Raw genomic sequence first — 20,635 nt, 5'->3', positions numbered from 1 at the left:
GTTGCTAGGGGAAACAGCAGTTGGGGGGTTCTAGAACAGGGCAGAGGAGAGGCCTGCGGTTCCAGACCCACGTCATTATGGAGTCTATGGTGCCCACTCCCCAGTTGGTATCTGTGCTGTTCCCTGAGAGCCCCACCATCCACCTTCTGTCCTTTTAGAGGTGCCTCTGGAGCTAGGCTGTGGACAGAGCCTGCTCCCCTGCCCAGACACTGTGGGGTAAGTAGGAGAGGAGGGGTTGAGGGAAGAGACCAGGAGCTAGGCCTGGGCCTGGACCATGCGTCCTTTTACACTTGTCATCTCCTCAGGCCTTAGAACTGACCATCAGTCTAGTGTGACTATTTAGGTTCAATTATAAATTAAAGTGAAATAAAATGGAAAAGTTCTATTTCCCACTCCCACTCATCACATTTCAAGTGCTTAGTAGCCACCTGGGGCCAGTGGCAGGTCACAGCAGCTGCACTGGATAGTGCAGGTGTGTAACATGTTCATCACTGGGGAAAGTTCTATTGGGCGGCGCCAGCATCATCTCTAGAGCAAAGCCATGGGGTAGAGAGTGTTGCCCCATTCACAGCTGAAGAAGCTGAAGCTCAGAGAGGGGTGATGACTGGCTAGTCACGTAGTCAGTGAGTGCCAGTGGTCCTGGCACCGGGTTTCATTTGATCTCAAAGCATGGGTGTGGGGTTGGCACATGCATGTGTCTCCCTCCCCAGCTGGCTGCTTACCTGGGATGGGTTGGAGGAGGCTGGAGGCCCACTTGTGGGCTACACACCGGCTTTTAGGATCTCTGCCTTGGGCCCCAGGGCCAGCTGGAGCCTCCCTTACTTGGTCACCCATGGGGAGCATTGCTTTAGTGGAAAGGCAGGGTGAGATGAGCACTCAGTTTGGGGCCTCTGGGCCTGCAACTTTGGGAACAAATCCCTTAGGAGGGGCTCTGGAACATTTCACTGGGCTCTGAAGACTTCATTTTAAAAGTGAGAAGCTGAGCACAGTGGCATGACCCTGGCCTGTATTCCCAGATACTCAGGAGGCTGAGGCGGGAGAATCACTTGAATCCAGGAGGTCGAGGCTGCAGTAAGCTATAATCACACCACTGCACTCCAGCCTGGGCAACAGAGCGAGACCCTGTGTCTTAAAAAAAAAATGTGACAACAATAGCCAAAAGGTGGAAACAGCTCACATGTCCATTGGCTGATGGATAATGCATAAGCAGAATGTGGTCCATCCATGTACTGGGGTACAATTCTATCATAAAACAGAAGGAAGGACTGACACACGCCACAACATGGATGGACCTCGAAAACAGGATACTGAGTGAAAGAAGCCAGACACAGAAGGCCATGTAGTTTATGAGTCCATTTATATGAAATGTCCAGAATAGGCAAATCCATAGAGACAGACAGAGAGTAGATTGGTTGTTGACAGGGGCTGGGGGAGAGGGGACTGGGGAGAGACTGCTAATGGGTCTCCTTTTGGGATGCTGAAACTCTGGAACTAGGTAGAGGTGGTGGTTGCACAACATTGTGAATATACTCAGTGCCACTGAAGTGAACACTTTAAAATGGTTAAAATGGTAAATTTTGTGTTATATGTATTTTACTGCAATAGAAAAAGTGAGAAGAAGCGGTAGAATCTAGATGGTGAATATATGGATGTTCATTATAAAATGTTTTCAACTTTGCCATATGCTTGAACACTTTCATCATAAAACAGTGAGAGAGAGGCCGGGCACGGTGGCTCATGCCTGTAATCTCAGCACTTTGGGAGGCCGAGATGGGTGGATCACCTTAGGTCAGGAGTTCAAGACCAGCCTGGCCAACATGGCGAAACCTTGTCTCTACTAAAAATACAAAAATTAGCCGGGTGTGGTGGTGGGCGCCTATAATCCCAGCTACTTGGGCTGAGGCAGGAGAATTGTTTTGAGCCCAGGAGGTGGAGGTTGCAGTGAGCCGTGATCATACCACTGCACTCCAGCCTGACTCTGTCTCAAAAAAAAAAAAGAAAAGAAAAAAGAAAAAGAAGTGAAATAAAACACTGAGGGAGAAAGCGACAGGATTGGGCTGTGCCCCAACTTAGATGTCTCTGTGTCAGGGCAGCCGGGCCTGGTAGGCTCTGGTGCCGGCTGCAGACCTGCTGTAGTTTTAGTCCTGAGGAGTCTACCAAGTGAGCAGGGAGAGATAGGAGGCTGGAGGATGCTGCTACTGTGCTCCCAGCCCTAAGGAGACCACAGCTCCTGAGATGGGCCCAGGACAGCACTAGTGCCTGCCCTGAGCCTTCCCCAAGTCCTGCCACGTCTGAGTGCCTGGGAGTGCCAGTTGGTAGAACGTGGTATCATCTCTGTCTGTAATAAGGAGATAGAAGCTCAAGGAAGTGACCATACTTGCCCCTGGTCATGTGATCTCCAAGGAGAGAGACTGCGACCCCACTGAGGTCTCGTGGCTTTCTCCCCAGCCCCATTTCGCTGCTCCCGGTATGAGTGGGGCCAGGTGGCTGAAGCCAGTATCGAAGCTGGGACGTGGGCAGCTGCAGCAGTGAGGCTGGCACAGGCGTGATGGGAGATGCCACCCAGCGTGGGGAGCTTGGGAGTCCCCATCCACCTGCCAGTGTGTCCAGGAGAGCCCCCTCCCCCTGCTGTGCCCAGCAGCCTCCCTTCTCCTCTGCTTCCCACATGGGTGGCACTGGGCCATCGGAGCCCTTCCATAGGTGGGTATCCCCTCATCCCTGAGGATGGGAAGATGTGACTCAGGATTTGGCAACAGATTTTTAGAAACAGGGAGGCCGGGCAGGTGGAAATCCGCAACGCCTCCCCTAACACCAGGTAACACCTAAGCCCGGGGAGAGGGTCACTTTAGTCTCTGGGGTCCCGACTTCAGGCTCTGGCTGGGCAGCCTGGCGTGAGACGGAGGGCCCAGGCTCTTGGGGCAGCGGAGCACCACGAGCCAGGCGAGAAAGCCCCCATCTCCTCCCTTTTCCTTGGCATGGTGGTGGCCACCAGCTGCTGCTTTTGCCCACCAGTCCGGCCGGTACCCCTTCCCGCCTAGCCACCTGGACCCTGAGGCCTGGTATGGGGGAGGCTGCAGCAGCAGAACTGTGGGATTGGCTCTCTGCTGATGCCTTCCCTCTGGCATATGGCTCCTCCGCCCGCCTTGGGCTCTGCCAGCGGCTCCCCTTTCTCCATGGCAACTCAGCTCAGTGGTCCCAGTGGAGGAGAGAAAATCAATTCTCCCTCCTTCCCGCCCTCCCTCTCCGCTCCCCACCCCTTCCTCTCCGGCCTGCCTTTCTCCCTTCCTCCGGCATCCCTGCCCAGTCTCGCAGCTCCTCCGTCCACCCATCCTGGGGACACGCGTGCTCTTCAGTGTCCTCTGTCTCCAGGCATGGGCTGCTGGGAGAGCTGCGTGCTGGGGGCGGCCCCCTGAGGCCGGCAGCATGGGGAGCTCAGCGGACCTCTGCAGGGATGGGAGGCTGCTGCGTGACCCCAGCCTGGCTCCTGTGGTGCGCACCTCCTGGCTCTGATACTTTGTCCCCCCACCCCTTCCCTCACATTGGCTTCCTAAAAGGTAATTTTCTGCTCCTTCTGAAACATGTCACAGCCTCAGGAGGGGTTTATTAGCAAGGAAGGCTCTGTCTGGTCACGCGGGCTGCTTGCTTTCTCTCCGAAGAGCTGGGATGGAGGGAGAGAGAGAGGGAGAGGCCTCACCTGGCATGCTCAGAACTCAGAGGGGGCACAGCAGAGTTTGGGTGCGTGGAGTTCTCCTCTAGGGAGTCTGTGAGTAGCTCGACTCCTGCCTCCTGGTGCTCGGGTAGGTACAGCACTCCATTGTACTTCCATTTTCCACTGTGATTGCCACGGAGCATAGAGAATCTGCTTTCCTGGACTGTGGTTGGACCAAGGAGAGGGGAGGAAATTTAGAGGCATGCACGTGCGCCCTAGATGGGGCAGGGCTCTGGAGTGGTGATTGTTGGCCACACGTTGGCTGTCTCTCTGACCAATCCTTCATTATCTGAAAATGAGAGTTCAGTGAGGAAATGTTTTGTCCCTCTCCACCCCTGATAACAAGGGATGTCCCTCCCCACCCAGATATCCCCCATAACCAAGATTTCCAAGAAGGTGGTGTAGGGAGGATCGTCTGCTGGCTGGCTTCAGGCAGAGCGGCCCTGCCAGTGTGTCTGTCTGGATAGCACCATCTGTTTGGGACAGCCCCTCGGCACAGTTTGGTCAGGCAGGATTTCAAGCCTGCTGCCCAGTGGGTCAACATTCTGCATCATTTCTTCCCCATCCCCAGTAGATGCATTCAGAATGACTCTTAAGTGTCTTTCCCAGAGGGAATCTGTGAGGCTAACCCCTCAGCAGCGCAGCCCGGGGAGACACACTCCGACCCATGCCCAGCACAGGCAGCTCCCACCGTGATCTCTGCTTCCTGTGCAGCAGGCAATGGAAAAAAGAACCCCTGGTTGTCAACGAGAACAGCTCCCGTGTTGATGGAAAGTGAGGGCCAAAGAAACCGGATTTAGCACCCAGTTCTTAGAAGTTATGGGTTTGAATGGTGTCTGAGAGTAACCCCTGTCTGATCTTTAAATAGGAAGTGTACACCAAGTAGCCCCGTCTGACTCACCAGGGAGCTTCAGAGTTCAGGTACCAGGGAACCCATAGTCAACTCTGAAAGAGGCACTCAACTTGGAGGGCTGACTGCAGAGAAGTCTAGATGTTCCGGTATGTGTCTGTGTCTCAGGGTGCAGTGGGGATTGAGGGTGGGACCAGAATTGGCTCACAAAGTGAATAGCTGAATATAGGACTTCAGCCTCATGAGCACCCGATTGGATTCTGTTTTTTGTTTCAGAATTCTGTCTGTCAGATTGTTTTAATAACAGCATCAGAGCCTTGAAGGTGGCCTGAGACAGGACTCCCTGTGTGGTTCTGTGGTTGGGCATCTTTAAACTATGCTTATCTCCCCAAAGCCCTGTTTCTTTAAAACTGCCTTTGAGCCCCCCAGAGACCCTCAATGATTGGTGCTTCTCTTTGAGCAATCAGATGGGTTACAACTGGGCAGGATGAGAGGAATGCTTTTGTGTCTGCACAGGTCTGTGCTGTTTCTTCCTCTGCTTTGGGGCTGGAGAATCACCTAGACCCTCCTGGCATCTGGGCGGTGTGCAGGCTTCTTAACGACATTACGGGCATCTGGATTCTGGTTGGTTGCTGGGAATTCTGATGGGTTTACGAGTAATGTGATGGGCGGGGAGGCCATGTGCTAGTTTTGTTTGGTTTGGTTTTGGTTTGCTAGTGAGCGGAAAATCTGATGTGACACCTTAAAGGCCAGCCCACAAGTGGCAGCACCTGATCGTCATCTCTGCTCTCAGCCTCTATGGGAGGCACCCGGCCCTGCCGTTGCAGCTGGGCTTCCTCTGCCCTGAGGGCTTTCGTGTGAGCTCAGGGCAATGCAAGTGTGTGTTCAGTTACCAAGCCCAAAAGTCAAAAGAACAGCCAGAGCCAAGCTGGCTTTTGAGAAGAGAGGCGGGCTCCTCCAGCCTGGCTGCATTTGCCTGAGGTAGATCGTGAGTGCTCTGCCCCAGCCTCTCCGCCCTCCTGTGTCCTTTCTCAGCGGCTGCTCTAAAGTATAACTTCACATAGTGGTGACTTAACTTGAAAGGAGCCGCAGGGGGCGTGAGAGCAGCTTGGAGAGGTGGGAGCCTGGGCTGCCGATGGCTCCAGCCCGTGAAAGTGTGGAAAGCTCGTTCCAGGAAAATTGGAATAATCACCGCATTGGCTGGCTTTCAGGCGGTGAGTGGTTCTTTCTTTAATTTGACAGGAGCGCTGGGTTTCAGGGAAGGGCGTGGTGGGAAGCCCTGTGGTTCAGACAGACCCCACGAAGCCAGTGAAGCTCCCAGGAGAAAGTCTGATTCATTTTTCCCTGGCCTGGCTTGCAGCATGGTGGAGTCCACCATCCAGGCTATGCTGGGCAGGACAGGCTGCTCTGATGCGGGTCAGAGATTCTGGGACTCAGAACATCTGCCTTGGCCCCCGCCCAGCCCGTGCCTAGCTTTGAAAAAGTCTGTTGGTGGTGTTGCATGATGACTTAAACTGCAGGAAGAGAGAAGCTCATGAACATTAAACTCTCCCCCAGTCTCTCTTGTGAGTTTCCTGAACACACACGTACTTATACATGCACATACACGCCTTTGCCCACATGTGCACATACACAAGTGCACATATGCTTGCAGATACACAGCCTCCCCATATGCACACTCACACAAATACATGTGTACATGCCATGCAGGCATGCACTTGCAACTCACAAGCTCACACCCACATGCACGCACACACAAATATGTTTTCCCTGCCTGCTAGCAGGGGTGTACCTACCATTTGGCATTCTTCTCATGCTAACATGATCCCATGTAAACGGTTCCCAGGATTGGTAAGATCAGACAGCTGTCCTTTTTATGCATTGCTTTACAGCTCAGTGTCTCACCTGAGCGAGACAACTGTCCCTGTCCGCTTCTGGAAAGAGCTGCCTCTGTTCCCTCTTTTCCTCCCTGGTGCTCTGTTGCATGGTCTGGTGTGTTACAGAGATTGGCATGTTTGTGTCTGCAGGGGAGCCTCTGGGTGCTGGCTTTCTGTCCAGGGCTTCTGAGGGCCGCCAGCCCAAAGGGAAGGGATTCATCAGAGACTGATAAGCTTAGGGTGTGCTGAGCTGTGAGGCCATATGTGTGTGTTTGTGTGTGTGTGTGTGGGTGTGTGGGTGTATGTGTAGGCATGTGTGTGTCTATGTGAGGTGTGTGATGTGTTTGCATATGCGTGTGTGGTGTGTGCATGTGGGGGGTGTATATGTGAGTGTGTGTGGTGTGTGCATATGGACATGTGTGTATTTATATGTGCATGTGTGGTATGTTTGTGTGAGGTGTGTGTGCATGTGTGTGGCATGTATATGTGCCTGTGTGTGCCTATGGGGTATGTGAGAGTGTGTGCAGTGAGTGTGAGTGTGGCATTTGTATTTGGGCATCTTTAACTTTGCATTCTGCTTCTCCCCATTTTCTGCTTCAATTCCCAGAGCAGGGCTCAGCAAACTCCTTAACCTATGTCTGCACTGGGATCTTAAATCCACTTCACAGACACTTTCCCAAGTCTCATCTGATTTAACAGTTTGCAGCCACCCTAGAAGTACTTGGTGTTGCTCCCATTTTACAGATAAGCAGACCGAGTCTCGGAGGGTTGAGTAGCCTGCCTGTGAAGGCAGAACCGGAACTTGGATCCCTGGCTCTTTCACTCCTTCACTCCCTCCCTCCCTCTCCCTCACTCATTAGTTATACATGCAACCTGCTCTGCACCGGGCATGGCTGCTGGGCTCTTGGCCTGAAGACTGTATTCAGCCCTTGTCCTTCAGCGGGTGCTCAGTATGGGAGGAGGCCAAGGAAGTTGGGTGAGGAGAGCTGGGGGGTGCTCACTCTCCCTGCACTCCACGGCCACCCACCTTAGTTGTCTGAGAAGAGAAAAGGAAGGAATTAGAGAGAGGAAGGAGCAGGCAGCCTGGGGCTGAGCTGGAGGAGAGCCCCCTGCATCTGCCCTACCACTCACTTGCCCCAGGGCTTCCACCCAGAGTATGAGGCCACTCTACACTGTGGAAAATCCGGGTCACTCTGATCCTGATCCACTGTTATTCTGCTATAGGAGCAGAGTGGCTCCCTTTCTTTTAAAAATTGCTACATCATATATCATCAGAAAGACAGTCTGCATCGCGGGGTCTATGTGTTTTAGGCTGAGGATTTCAGCATTGGTGGCTCAGGGTAGTAGGAGCAGCACTGCACATGAGGAGATATGTGCCTCAGTTTCTTCATCTGTAACATAGAGATAACACTGTCTACTTCATGTGTTTCACCACAGAGAACAGGTGTGATGTGCTAGGAGATGAACCACCTGTGTAGGCGGTGGCGAATGGTAGGCTGTTGTTAGAGACAAGGCATTCCCATAACTTACTCTTCAATGGGTCAGGAGTGTTTATGCCCAGAGATGCACACAGAGAGCAGGAGGGACACAGATGCAAGGCAGATGGAACGAAAGGGAAGCAATTGCTGCTTTTGGGTAGAGTGTAGAGGGGAGTTCTTATGTTAGTTTTGCAATTTTTCCGTAGCTTAGAGACTATATGAAAATGAAATATGGAAAAAAAAAGACCCATTCATTTAAGAGCTCTTCCTAAGAGGTTGACAGAATACTGATGTAACAAACAGCAGAGGGTTTGTACCTTAACAACCCATGAGAAGCCAAGTGAATAAAACGGAAGCTCCATCCTCATGGAAGCTGGAGACAGCTGGCCATCCCTGAAGGGGATAGGGAGCTCTGGGGAGGGGGGCAGGCGATGGAATCACACCAGCCAAACTCTCAAGAGGCAGGGCTCTCCCTAAACACCAGGCCTCGGAAGTCAGGCTCCTTCCCTGATCCCTGTTGGGGCTCCGGATTCTGGCTTGGATGACTTCCCCAGGGCCCTTGCCTGGTGGCCACAGCCTCTTCTTCCAGAGCTCCAGGTGAGGGAAAGTTGTATCTTATGATGGTTTCCTGACTGGGTGCTGGTTTTATTTGGTCCAACGTTCAGTTGCAGGTTTACCCAGTAGGTCAGCTTTGTGGCCCTCTCTGCTGCCTTCGGCATCCTGAAAGCCCCTTTCAGATGAATGTTTAACCTCAAAACCTTGAGCAGCTGTTGACAGGGAGCACTAGGCCTGGAGTCTGAGAGTCTGGGGTCCCAGCTCTGCCCCAGTGGACCTCTCTGAGACCTGACTGTCTCCCTGACAAAGCCAAGTTTGGTGGGAATGAATGAATGAGGAACTTGAACATGCTCTGTCACTCTGCAAATGGTAGATGTGTCTTGGGAGACGACAGGAGGGGGACAATTGCCAGCCTTAACTTGCTGTCTACTTTGTGCCTCAGTTTCCCCACCTTGTTGCCATAGTGAGAGGAATTTTCCTCATCAAGTCCCCATCACCTTTCTCTAAGCAAGACTATGCTCAGGGGCTGGAGGGGAGGGGAGAATGCAAGTTAGAAGACCTTGTCCCTGTCCCCTGTCTGCCATCAGCCTGATTATAAGATCTTGGAGAATTCCTTTGACCTCTCGGAGCCTCAGTTTCCTGGTGTGCACAGCAGAGTTAGCGATGGGTGCCCTCAGGAGAATGGGAAGGACAAATGGATGGTGTGTGCCCAGCACTTTGTTTCATGCCAGCGTCCTCACTTTTCCTGTCACCCTGTGCCCTTGTAAAGCACTTCACAGCTTTCTAGGCGTGGGCACACCATTATCACAGCCTGTGGCTGTGAACAGGCTTTGTCAAGCCTGTGCAGACAGGGAATGGGGAATGGGTAAATTTAAAACACTCCTTCCGCCTGACTTCATTTGCCTGCTGGGCCTGTGCTAATTGCATGGCTGAAGTCCCCTTTCCAGGACTCTAGATTCCTGAGATGGAAAGGATCGGGACTGGGCTGCTCTAGGACCTTCCTAAGCTGGTAGGAAGAGCAAAACTTGGTAGTCATATAGGCTCGGGTTTGAGTCCTGGCTGTGTGACCCACAGAAGCTGCTTAATCCCATTGCACCTTAGTTTCCTATTGTGTGGAATGGGAGTGATGGTCCCCCCATGGGCGTTGTGCGAGAATTCAAGATTCTGTGCTTCTTGCCTGCCTCGTCGCAGGAGCGTGTGAAGCGGATGATCGTCTTGTGGGGCTCTCCTGCAGTGTCGGATTGCTCTGTACCAGAGGCTGTCCTAGGATCAGGGCCAGGCCAACCGCTGCTTTTCATGCTCCCAAATGTTTGGAGAGCCAGTGCGGTGTCTTAGCCAGCGGAGCTTTCTGTCAGGAGGTGTGATCATCGAGCCGTTTGTACCCTGCCAGCCACCTGAACCCAGAGCCACTCCCTGGACTGAGCTTGCCTGCAGGGGAAGGTGGGCAGCAGAGTTATCCAGCCCACGGGTCTCTCTCTGGCTGTCCTCCACCCTAGGAAGCACAACACGTGGTCAGCAGTGTGGCTCATGGGGAGCACAGGGAAAAGATGAGCAGCTCCATATTTCATGGCTGAAACTTGGGTATGGCTGCAGTGCCAAGGAGGGGCCTCCCCTGGACCCAGAAAGAGCAGGGACTGGAAGTTATGCTTGAGACACCAGCTGGCAGCTTCAACTTAGAGAAGAGCCGGCATGCCTGTCCCCCTCTGCTGCCTGCAGCCCTCTGCCCAACCTACTCAAGAGTTCAGCCTGTTGCTCCCTCCCAAGCAACAGTGGACACTCGAGGATCCCAGGTCGGACCTGCTAGATGGGGACACTGAGCCAGACAGACCCAGGGCAGCTTTCCTGAGTCACTCGGAATCACACTGAGCTGGGCCAGCTGGATAGGCTCCTGGAGGCAGAACGGAGTTCAACTCCCTCTCTCTGCTGGCCTCCTTCCCTGCATCCCCCTGTTTGCAGCTAGGAAGGGCTGAGCTGGTGACTCGGTGACATCCCTTCCATGTGGCCCCAACATGAGTCACACGTCACGGCATTCTCTGAGTTGGGCAGATGCACGAAGGGGCATGTTGATGCGGGGCCCTTAGGGCTGCCCCCACAACTAGCCTGGTCTGAAGAACCGGTTGGTCCTGTGGGGTTATTTAGAAGGCATGGGGGGCAGGCCTAAGCTCCCCAGCTCCTCCTTGGAAGAGGCCTGGCCTGTGTAAGCTGTTACTGCCTGGCTTGAGGAAGTGGCACACCGAGGAGCATCCTGTCCCATAGGGAGCCCATCCCATGGGCAGCTCTGCTCCTCAGGGCAGCCAGTGGAGCTGGGAGGGGGGACATCGCCTGCTTCCGAGACTCAGCGCGTGTCATGTTCCTCTGGGCTGCCCGGCCTGGGTGTTCTAGGAGGCCTCTGTCCAGAGGAGCAGACCTTCCCTGATGCCCACACCAACATGAATGCCTGCCACGAGGCCCTGAGGGTGCTGATGACAGCAGCTGTGACAGCGGTGCCATTGCCCACACGGTCCTAGGGCCCTTGGATATGGTCCAGCTCAAACCCCTTCACTATAGCTGGGACACTAAGGCCCACACAGGCCAGGGACCTGCTTCAGCTCCCAGGCCCTTGTTACCACCACTTGATGTGATCTTCTGTTTGCAGTCTGATAGCTTTCAGGGCCCAGTCCCTGCTCCCCACAGTGGACATGGGCTTAGGGCATGATTTAAACCCCAAGAGCAGTGAAGAGAGCTAGGCTAGGGGCCAGGGCATGGCGACCTCTTGCCCCAGGCTCAAGGCTAGTAGAACCTCTGGACTCGTCTGTCCCTGGGCTGTATCTTATCAGCAGACTCTCCTGGCTGGGTCTTGCCAACCTGGGGACTCTTAGCTCCTTACCAGTCACTCAGTGAGCCCCTGCTTGTCATGTGAGCACCGGGTGCAGAGCCCCACTGCTGGGCAGCTTCCTGAGTGCATTGCATCTGGCTTTTCACTGTCACCTTGGGAAACGGTCAGGGCAGATGACCAGAATCTGTTCCAGGAAGGGGCCTGGAAGTTGGGTCACCTGCCCAAGGTCAGACAGCTGTTCTGGGACAGAGTTTGGAATTAAAATCTTTTATCTAACAAATATTTGCTGGGTATCTACCTTTATTAAGCAACTGCTGTGGCCGAGCTCTGGGGACACAACTTTGAACAAGGCTCGGGCCCTGAGCTCCAAGGCAAACATGCGGCTACAGTACAGTCTGATAAACGCTGAAAGGAAAGTGGGCGCAAGGTGCCCGGGGTGCTGACTCGGCCCACGGGGCTTGAGAAGGCTTCCAGGGGGCCTGGAAGGCGAGGAAGCTTCACCTGGGGGAAGGGCTCTTTGAGCACAGAGGACTCTGGCCATCTGATTCCAGGCCTATAGGGACCCCAGCAAGCCCAGGAGAGGTGTGGACTCTGGCCTTTTCTTTGCTACGTGGCCTGCAGCAATCCCTGTCCTGTCTCCAGTCTCTCCATCTGTCTGCAGGGGAGATTGTAGCAGGCCCCGTGTTTCATTCTCTGGAGGGCTTCCTGATAACCTCAGGAGATGTGTTTAAAACGCCGATTCTGGGGCCTCTCACACAGAGGTTCTGATTTAGCAGGTCTGGGAGCAGCGCATAGGAATCTGCATTTTTTTCCTTTTTTTTTTTTTTTTAGAGAGTAGGTCTTACTCTGTTGTCCAGGCTGGACTGCAGTGGTGCAGTCATAGCTCACTGCAGCCTCCTGGGCTCAAGCCATCCTCCTGCCTCAATCCCCTGAGTAGCTGGTTCTACAGGCACAATCCACCACTTCTGGCTAATTTTTAATTTTTTTGTATAGATGGGATCTCACCATGTTGCCCAGGCTAGTCTCAAACTCCTGGTCTCAAGCAATCCTCCCACCTCAGCTTTCCAAAGTGCTGGGATTAAGGGTGTGAGCCACTGTACCTGGCCCTGGAATCTGCATTTTAAACAAGCTCACTGGGTGTTTCTAAAGCAGCTCATCCCTGTACTTCAGTTTGAGAAAAGCTGGACTTAACCATCTTGGCTCTGACATTATCAGTCCTACAATTGTCCTGGTCATGTCCCTTGAAGTGGGCAGAGCCTATGGTGTTGGGGTGGTGGAGGTGCCTGGGGTTCGTAAGTGCTGGAGCTCTCTGAGATTCCAAACTCTGCAGAATCTCAGAGAAACCCTTGGTCATAGTCCTAAAGCTTCCAAAAGTCTTGGCCAACTCCCTCAGCTCCCCATTATGGGAGGGTCTCCAAAAGTGGAGACAGGTAGGGGATGCTGAGCCCCTTGGGGTTAGGGGGCTGTTAAGTATTTCTCAGATCTCACTTCAAGCATTTCTGATTAGAAAGAACTGCAGTCCCTGCGTTAGTTCTTAAGGCTGTCTGCTTAGGGCTGGTGTGCCCAAGGATTATTTTTATTTATTTATTTATTTATTTATTTATTTATTAATTATTTTTTGGAGATGGAGTCTCGCTCTCTCGCCCAGGCTGGAGTGCAGTGGGGCAATCTCGGCTCACTGCAAACTCCGCCTCCCAGGTTCACACCATTCTCCTGCCTCAGCCTCCCAAGTAGCCACCTCACCCGGCTAATTTTTTGTGTTTTTAGTACAGACGGGGTTTCACCATGTTAGCCAGGATGGTCTCGATCTCCTGACCTCGTGATCCGCCCGCCTTGGCTTCCCAAAGTGCTGGGATTACAGGCATGAGCCACCGCGCCCGGCTGTGCCCGTGCATTTTTAGCAAAGCTGAGCTGGCCTGACCTGACGTAGGGGCCTAGAAAAAGCTGTTCAGGTACCATGTGGGGAGGTGGAGAAAGTGGGGAGGCTGGGCAGGGGGAGGCCAGTGCACTTTGGGCCACACGACTACTTCCCCTCAAGTGTCTTAAGAGCCTGGATGCAGATGGGTTTCTCACCGTTGGCTCCTCGCATGCCCTGAGCTAATTGGGCTGCAGCCCTGCTAACAGCCTGGTGACAGGCTGCCTCAGTCCTGCCCAGATGCTTGTGTCACCCTTCCAGCCAAGGGACCCATTGGCTGTTCTCCTGCAGGGTGCCCAGAGCAGGGGACACTAGCTGACCTATATGTGGTCAGCTCAGAGTGTGTCCTGTTTCCCAATGCCACAAACCCAATGTACTAGTTTCCTGGGGCTGCCGTCACAAATGACCACAAACTGCATGGCCTAAACAGCAGAAATTTATTCTCTCACAGTTCTGGAGGCCAGAAGTCTCAGATCAAGCTGTCAGCAGGGCCACACTCCCTCTGAAAGCTCCAAGGAGAATCCTTCCTTGCCTCTTGCAGCTTCTGGTGGCCCCAAGTGTTCCTTGGCTTGTGGCTGCATCACTGCAGTCTCTGCCACTGCCTTCACATGGCCTTCTCCTGTGTCTCCTGTGTCCTCTTCTCTTCTTCTTTTGTGTGTGTGTGTGTGTGTGTGTGTGTGTGTGTGTGTGTATGACGGAGTTTTGCTCTTGTCTCCCAGGCTGAAGTGCAGTGGCACGATCTCGGCTCACTGCAACCTCTGCCTCCTGGGTTCAAGCGATTCTCCTGCCTCAGCCTCCTGAGTAGCTGGGATTACAGGCATGTGCCACCATGTCCAGCTAATTTTTGTATTTTTGGTAGAGACGGGGTTTCACCATGTTGCCCATGCTGGTCTCGAACTCCTGACCTCAGGTGTTCCACCCACCTTGGTTCCCAAAGTGCTGGGATTACAGGCATGAGCCACCATGCATGGCCATGGCTGTAGACTCTCTCCTCTTCTTATAAGAACACCAGTCATTGGGTTTTGAGCCCATCCTCAATCCAGTATGATTTCATCTAGAAATCCTTCACTAATCATATCCACAAATACCCTATTTCCAAATAAGGTCACATTCTGAGGCTCTAGTTAGATGTGAATTTGGGGAGGGGGCTGCACTATTCAACCCCTTGCACCCAGCAGGCAGAATGTCACCAGATAAAGGGCAAACCTACTGCACTGGCCGGGGAGTGTGGCCTGGCAGCGGGTCCCAGGAAACACACCCAGGGCTTTTAGCAGCCTCAGGCCCTGTCATCAGCAAGGGCGACTTTGCCTCCACGAGTAGAATCAGAGAGCCCAGAGCAGCGGAGGGGGTCCAGTGGGCAGCCACTGTGGAGAGGGTGTACTAGTCAGACACGTATTTTAAGGTGTCCTGGAGGAGAAAGGCTGCATGTGTCTCCAAAAAGTCAATCAAGACCCCAGGTTGAGTCCCAGGGGGGCAAACTGTTCAGTATAGGAACTTTCTGTAATAGCAATACCTTGTAGCCCATCCCAGGGGGTGGTTAAGCCCCTCTCACAGGGTGGGCATTGCAGAGAGGAGTCTGTCTGTCTCCCAGCTCTCAGTCTGTGCTTGTCTCAGAGGTTCATGCCCCCACCCCCGACAGCTGTGGGGTGAGGTCACAGACTCACTCCACAAAGGCAGTGGAGATGATGGTGGCATACATAGCCAGACCCCTGCTCTTACTCCTGGCTGGCTCATGAGTTTGCGGGTTGGTGGGGAGTACCCACAATGCTCAGTCTTTAGGGCATCTACAGTGACGGCCCCTCACCCTCTGCCCCTGCCTGCACCAGCCCACTCCATGTGTTTCCCAGCTGGTCTTCTCTACCCCTCGTCAGGCCCTCCCCTCGCTCGATCTTGACACTTGGCCTCCTTCCTGGCCAGGCTGTCTGCCTGCATCCAGCCCTGGCTCCCTGAGCTCCTCTCGGATACATCACTGGGCACATGGTGGAGTGGCCATCTCAACACATGGCACCTGCAAGAGCTTTCATCTCCTTCCCCTGGCCCATCGCAGATGAGACACACTGACACCTCAGCTGTGAAGGTGACATTTGTCTACACACATGCACACAAACGCATACGGGGCTGGATACAACAAGGGACAAGGCTTAGGCCTGCTGCAGACCTTGGGTGAGTCTCTGCCCCATGTCTCCAGCAGTTAATGAAAGATAATCTTGCTCTGGGAAGCACTTCCTGCATCTGACTTCTAGAAGTCTCTGCCGTCCAGGATGACAGAGGGTGCCCCTGAACGCAGGAAGTGCTGAGTGTCGCCAGTACCAGTGCCTCTGTGGCTGCCTGACCACCATCCATTCCTTCCCATCCTCCTGCTCTGAGAGAACCAACAGACCACCTTGGGGATGATGTCCCCTAAGGCTCCCAGGCCGGCCCAGGGTGCCTGTTGGGGAGCTGCCTCCTCATCCTCACACCCACAGGCTTTACATACAATTAATCATTTAAAATGAACAGCCCTTCTGAGCCTGCTGGCCTCCTGCAAGTCTCACACCAACTTGCCAAAATCCTTTCCCTTTTCTGGGCCCCTTGCTTTTACCTGTCAAAAAGACATAATCTGCTGGGACAAGGTGTGTCAGCTGCTCCCACAGAGCCTGGTGCCTTGGAAATGCCCCATAAATGGTTGTTCCTGTCCTGCATCCTCCTGCCTCTCCTGCCAGCCCCGTTGGCTCCCCATTGACTCCGTCTCCAGTGTCTGCTGTGCACCTGCTCTGGGCAGAGCCCTGTGCGCTGTCCCTGGCACCAGGTGGCTCTCACGCTGCCCCTGCAAAGCAGCAGCTAGGGATGAGCTGAGTCCTGCTGCCTGCCCCATGACAGTGACTGGAGGGCTATGGGGAACCCTGGATGCCATCGGGAACCTCTTCACCCTTTCTTCTGGTTTTTTGGATGCTCTCGGAAAGCCTTCTGGGTGGCCCCTTGAGCTTGACCTCACAGACCGATGAGGCAGCTGCTCCAGGCTCAGCACTGCAGTTGCACAAGGATGGACAGGGCCTTGTGCAGCCGTCCAGGGGCCTCCAGCGGCTGTGGGTGGCAAGTGCCTGCAGAATGGGGGCTGTATGTAGCTCAGCTGTCCTGATGGGAGACTCTGAGCAAGGCTCTGAAGGGTGAGCAGGGCATGGCAGGCCCAGGCTGAGGACATCTCAGGTGCCCAGTGCCTCACTGTCACCTCATTTAATCCCACTCAACCCTCCAAGGTGGGTGGTGGTCCACAAATGGGTACACTGAGGCCTGGAGCAGGTAAAGGACTTGCTCAAAGACAAGGCTTGAATGTGAACGTGGTCTGGCCCCAGAGCTAGTCACTCCCTGTGTCCTGCTGCTTCTGATTCATTGTGTTGTTTGTTTCCCACTAGCTTTTTTTTGCAGGGTGAGGGTGATGTGCTTACCCCCACAACCTTCCCTGATTTTCTCCTGTTCCTGCTGTTGGATTTGGGGCTGTTCAGTGCCTCCTCACTTCCCACCCTGTTGACACAGGGCTGTTGCTGGGCTCGTTTTGTTTTTGACCCAGTCAGCCTGGCAGGGAAGTGGCGGGCTGTGCGCAGAGCTTCCCGAAATAACCCCAGGCTCCCCGCCAAAGATAGAGGAGCCAGACTGTGCGCGATGGGCTTGGGCCAGTTGAAAGATGACTTGGTTCCCTACTCCCCTCAGCTCCCCTGCCCTGTGCCACCCCCCAGCCCAGGTCTTGATGCTCCTGCACATACCTGTGCCCCGTGGTGGTTGAGAGCCTCCTGTGGGCTGCAGGCCTTGGGGTGCTGGTTGGGATCGGTTTGGTGTCACCCTGGGCCCAGAATGAGGAGTTCTCATCCCTTCCCTGCTACTGACTTGCCCGATGACCTTGACCAAGTCCCTGTCGCTCTCTTGGCTTCCATTTTCCAATTTGGAGTGGGGAGAGTGCGTCTGTCTGCCTGCTGGCAGCGTTGCTGGGAGGGTCGAAACAGTGAGCAACGGCCCCAACCCTGGGAAGGCTGGCAATAATGCATAGTGACAAAATGATATCAATGAGTTGTTTCTCCTAGTCCTGACTGTTTTGAGTGTGGGGACACAGTTCTTTAGCAGGGCTGATCCCCAGCATCACCATCACCATCATCATTATAGTAATAATAGCGGCTGCTGCTGTTGCTTGGGTGTTGTGTGCTGGGTGCTTTACATTGATTGTCTGTTAATTTATTCCCCTTACTACCCTATGAGGTGTGTGTGGTATTGGACTAGGTCCACATACCTATAAAATGAAGGTCCACATACCTTCACCTATAAAATGAAGAACTGAAGCTCAGAGAGTTTAAGTAACTTCCTTAAGACCAAGTGAGGGGTGGAGCTGTGATCAGAGCATCGTTCTGATGTCAAAGCCTGAGTTCTGCCTGCAATGCTGTGACCTCTCCTCCAGGGGTCCCTGCTCTAGGCTTTTCCCTCCAGACCTGGAGCCTGGTCTCTTGGGGGCTGCTCTTGGCAGCCAGAGCATCCAGTAGTTCTCATCTGCATTCTGACGAGAGAGCCCTGGTGTAGGACAGAGACCCACAAGGGGCTCTGCCTCCAAAGAGAGCCCTAGGGGAGAGGGAGACGCTTCTGGGACTGAAGGGGCCACTTATTTTAGCCCCCTCTTTTAAATATTATGCATTTAAGCAACGTCACAGAACAGAGTCAGCAAGCACTTCCTAAGCACCAGCTGTGTGCCAAGCCCTGGGGGCTCCTGTGTGCCTCTCACCAAGCCCAAGAGGCCTGTATCACTCAGACTTTGCAGGTGAAGAAATGCAGCCCAGCCAGGGGCGCAGGCCACCTGCCCAAGGCCACCTATCTAAGGCCACCAGTTGGGCAGTGGCAGTGCTGGTACCAGAGACAGGTCTGCCTGGCATACCTGCCCCTTCTCCACACTGCAGAGATGAGGAAGCTCTCAACCACCAAGCCCTGCCGTGTTCCTCATTCCTGCCTACCCTTGCTTGCCAAGGCACAGCGGGGGTCAGTGGGCCCTGGGGCAACACAGGTTCCATCAGCAGAGCTGGGCTCTGCGTCCTTGTGGACCTATGTGCCCGCAGGCCTGTGTTATGAATATATTTATAGGCATTGCTGTTTGTGTGTGTGTGCATATTTGCTTTCGTGTGTGACTCATCTCTTTGGACTGTGTTCCCCAAGGTCACAGGGCCTGGTGAGTTTTAGAGGCAGAGCACATGTCACCCCTCATCTGTCCTGCATTGGTAGTGGGATGAAGCAGGGGTGATGTGCAGTTGGTTCACACAGATATGTGGTGAAAACATTGATGTGCAGATCCACAATTCCTCATCCTCAATTCCAAAATCCAGCACACTGAAAACCAGACACTTTTTTGCAACTCATTTGGCAGCAAAATTTTTCCTGAACTGAGGTGAGGCTATTTATAGTCCAAGTGAGGCTATTTATAGTCTTTATGTATTCTATATTCATGTCTTTCACTGCAGAGAGTTCAACGTATTTGTTTATTGGATGCTGCTGAGATATGCAGCTTTACCTGTCTAAAGTTCAGGATATTCTGAAATCCTAGATACATCTAGCCCCAAGAGCAAGAGTGCTGTACTTTTTTTTTGCTGGTTGTAAATAGCCTCTGCCCCTGCCCCGTCCCCCTTAGTGTCCCTTCCCTGGGATTCCTGGAGCTAAGTGGGCAATGCTGTCCACGGGCGCCTCCAGGATTCCCCCAGCCCCACAGCCAGCAGCAGTGCCCAGGGGTTAGATATTTTTAGTATTCCTGTGGGTGACAGAACACATCTTGGTTGCCAGGCATAGTGTTCTCCATGCTGCCTAACCCCCTCACTGGATGTATTACCACCTCCCTTTACAGATGAGTAAACCAAGGCTCAGTTGCAAGTATCAGATCTAAGGACGGAGAGATGAGAAGTGCAGGTGCTGGACCCCAAACTTTCCCTTCCACCTGGCTGCCTGTCTGGGAGGGAGTCTGGGGACTCAGGAACCTGTCTCCCTGGATTTGTTGAAATGGGAAGCAGCAAGCGTCAGGGTCCCAGGTGCACCGGAGGGGAGCAGACAGATGCAAGCCAGGCTGCTCTACTTGGCAGGGAGAAGGAGGAGGAGGAGGAGCAGGGGCCCCTCAGTTGCTGCAGTGCCTCCCTAGGAACTTACCGCCTACCTCTACACCGTAGTTCCTGCTTCTCAGAGAGTCCCTTTGTTAGAACACCTGTGCCTTCCTCCACACCCAACTCCATCTCTTCCCAGCAGCCAGCACTCATAGCTGCTCCGGCTCTTGGGTCTTTCCTCCAGAACTCTCTGAAGCCACTGGCACATAGGGAGATGGCATAACTTTGTCCAAACTCTGTCGGCAGCTGTTCTTAGGGACCCTGCTAGCAGCCACCTTCTCCTACAACCTTCAGAAGCTCCCTTGGATGCAGGAGCTTTGTCAGGGCCTGAAAGCCCCGGGCTTCCCCCTTTTTCTGACTCCCCAGTGTACAAGTTCTTTCCCATTTCCTGTGAGACGCATCCTCTTGTGATGACCGATGACTCCCACCATCCACCATATTGACCCTGGCTCAGAAGCCTTTGGTCTGAGAAGCTTCTTGCCCACTGGGACGCCTCCTATCCACCCTGCCCAAGCCATGCCTGACGTGCCGTAGTGCAGTGAGAGGGCCTGCTCTTGGACAGTGGAGAGATCTGGGACAGGGTTATGGCTGTAGTGGTTAACCATCCTTGGATTGTAGGCACGTCAGCAGACCTCTCCAGAGCTTGTTTCCTGTTTCCTCATCTGCAGAGTGGGCTTAGGGTTGGCTGCCGTCACAGAGCTGTTGATGAGGATTGGCCTTAGGGCAGGCACCCTGCATAGACCGTGCCTTGTCATGAGCCCTGATACCCTTCCCCCATTCCACTAGCAGGGTCTTTCTTCCTGTATACCCATTAAGGGGTCAGAAAGTTTCCCAGAGCTGTCATGAGTGTAAAGAAGTCAACTGTGACCCGTTGTGAAGAACTTTGGGTTTAGAGGCAGAGGCTCTGGGCTCCAGTCCCACCCCTGCCCTATGTAGATGATGGATGGATGCATGGGTGGATGGATGCATGGGTGGATGGATCAGTGGATGCATGCATGAGTGAATGGCTCGGTAGCTACATGGGTAGATGGATAGGTGGATGCATGGGTGAAGGGATGCATGGGTAGATGCGAGTAGGGATGCATAGGTGGAAGGATGAGTAGATCAACTCTCTGCCCTTTTCTGGGCCTTAATTTTTCCATCTACCCAATGATAGGGTTGGATTGCAAGTTCTTCAGTTTCTGAGGTTTGTGACCCCACCTATGTGAACCTGGCACCCTTAAGGACTGCTGCCCCCTTAGGTGGTGACCTATAAGGAGGACCATGCCTATACCCAGGGACCCTGGAACCCTCTCTGAGCTCCACCTTCCACCCTGCCTTGGGCCTTCCCAGCTCTGACTT

The 20,635-nt window shown here is 53.7% G+C and overlaps 1 protein-coding gene across 16 annotated transcripts in view; it reads left to right on the top strand.

Moving 5' to 3' along the window:
- Positions 1 to 20,635, top strand: part of PITPNM2 (phosphatidylinositol transfer protein membrane associated 2) — a 166,814-nt gene that overhangs the window by 69,500 nt on the left and 76,679 nt on the right. Inside the window, exon 1 of one of the 16 annotated variants that reach the window (XM_055358284.2) lies at positions 1 to 216. The exons of the other annotated variants lie outside the window; for them this stretch is intronic. The gene's annotated coding sequence lies outside the window, so the exon portion shown is untranslated. The remainder of the gene's footprint in view (positions 217 to 20,635) is intronic. 16 annotated transcript variants of the gene reach the window in all.

Source organism: Gorilla gorilla, chromosome 10 (assembly GCF_029281585.2).
Source record: "Gorilla gorilla gorilla isolate KB3781 chromosome 10, NHGRI_mGorGor1-v2.1_pri, whole genome shotgun sequence".
NCBI lineage: Eukaryota > Metazoa > Chordata > Mammalia > Primates > Hominidae > Gorilla > Gorilla gorilla.
Note: the sequence above shows the minus strand (reverse complement) of the source record. Positions and strands in the feature narration are given on the sequence as shown.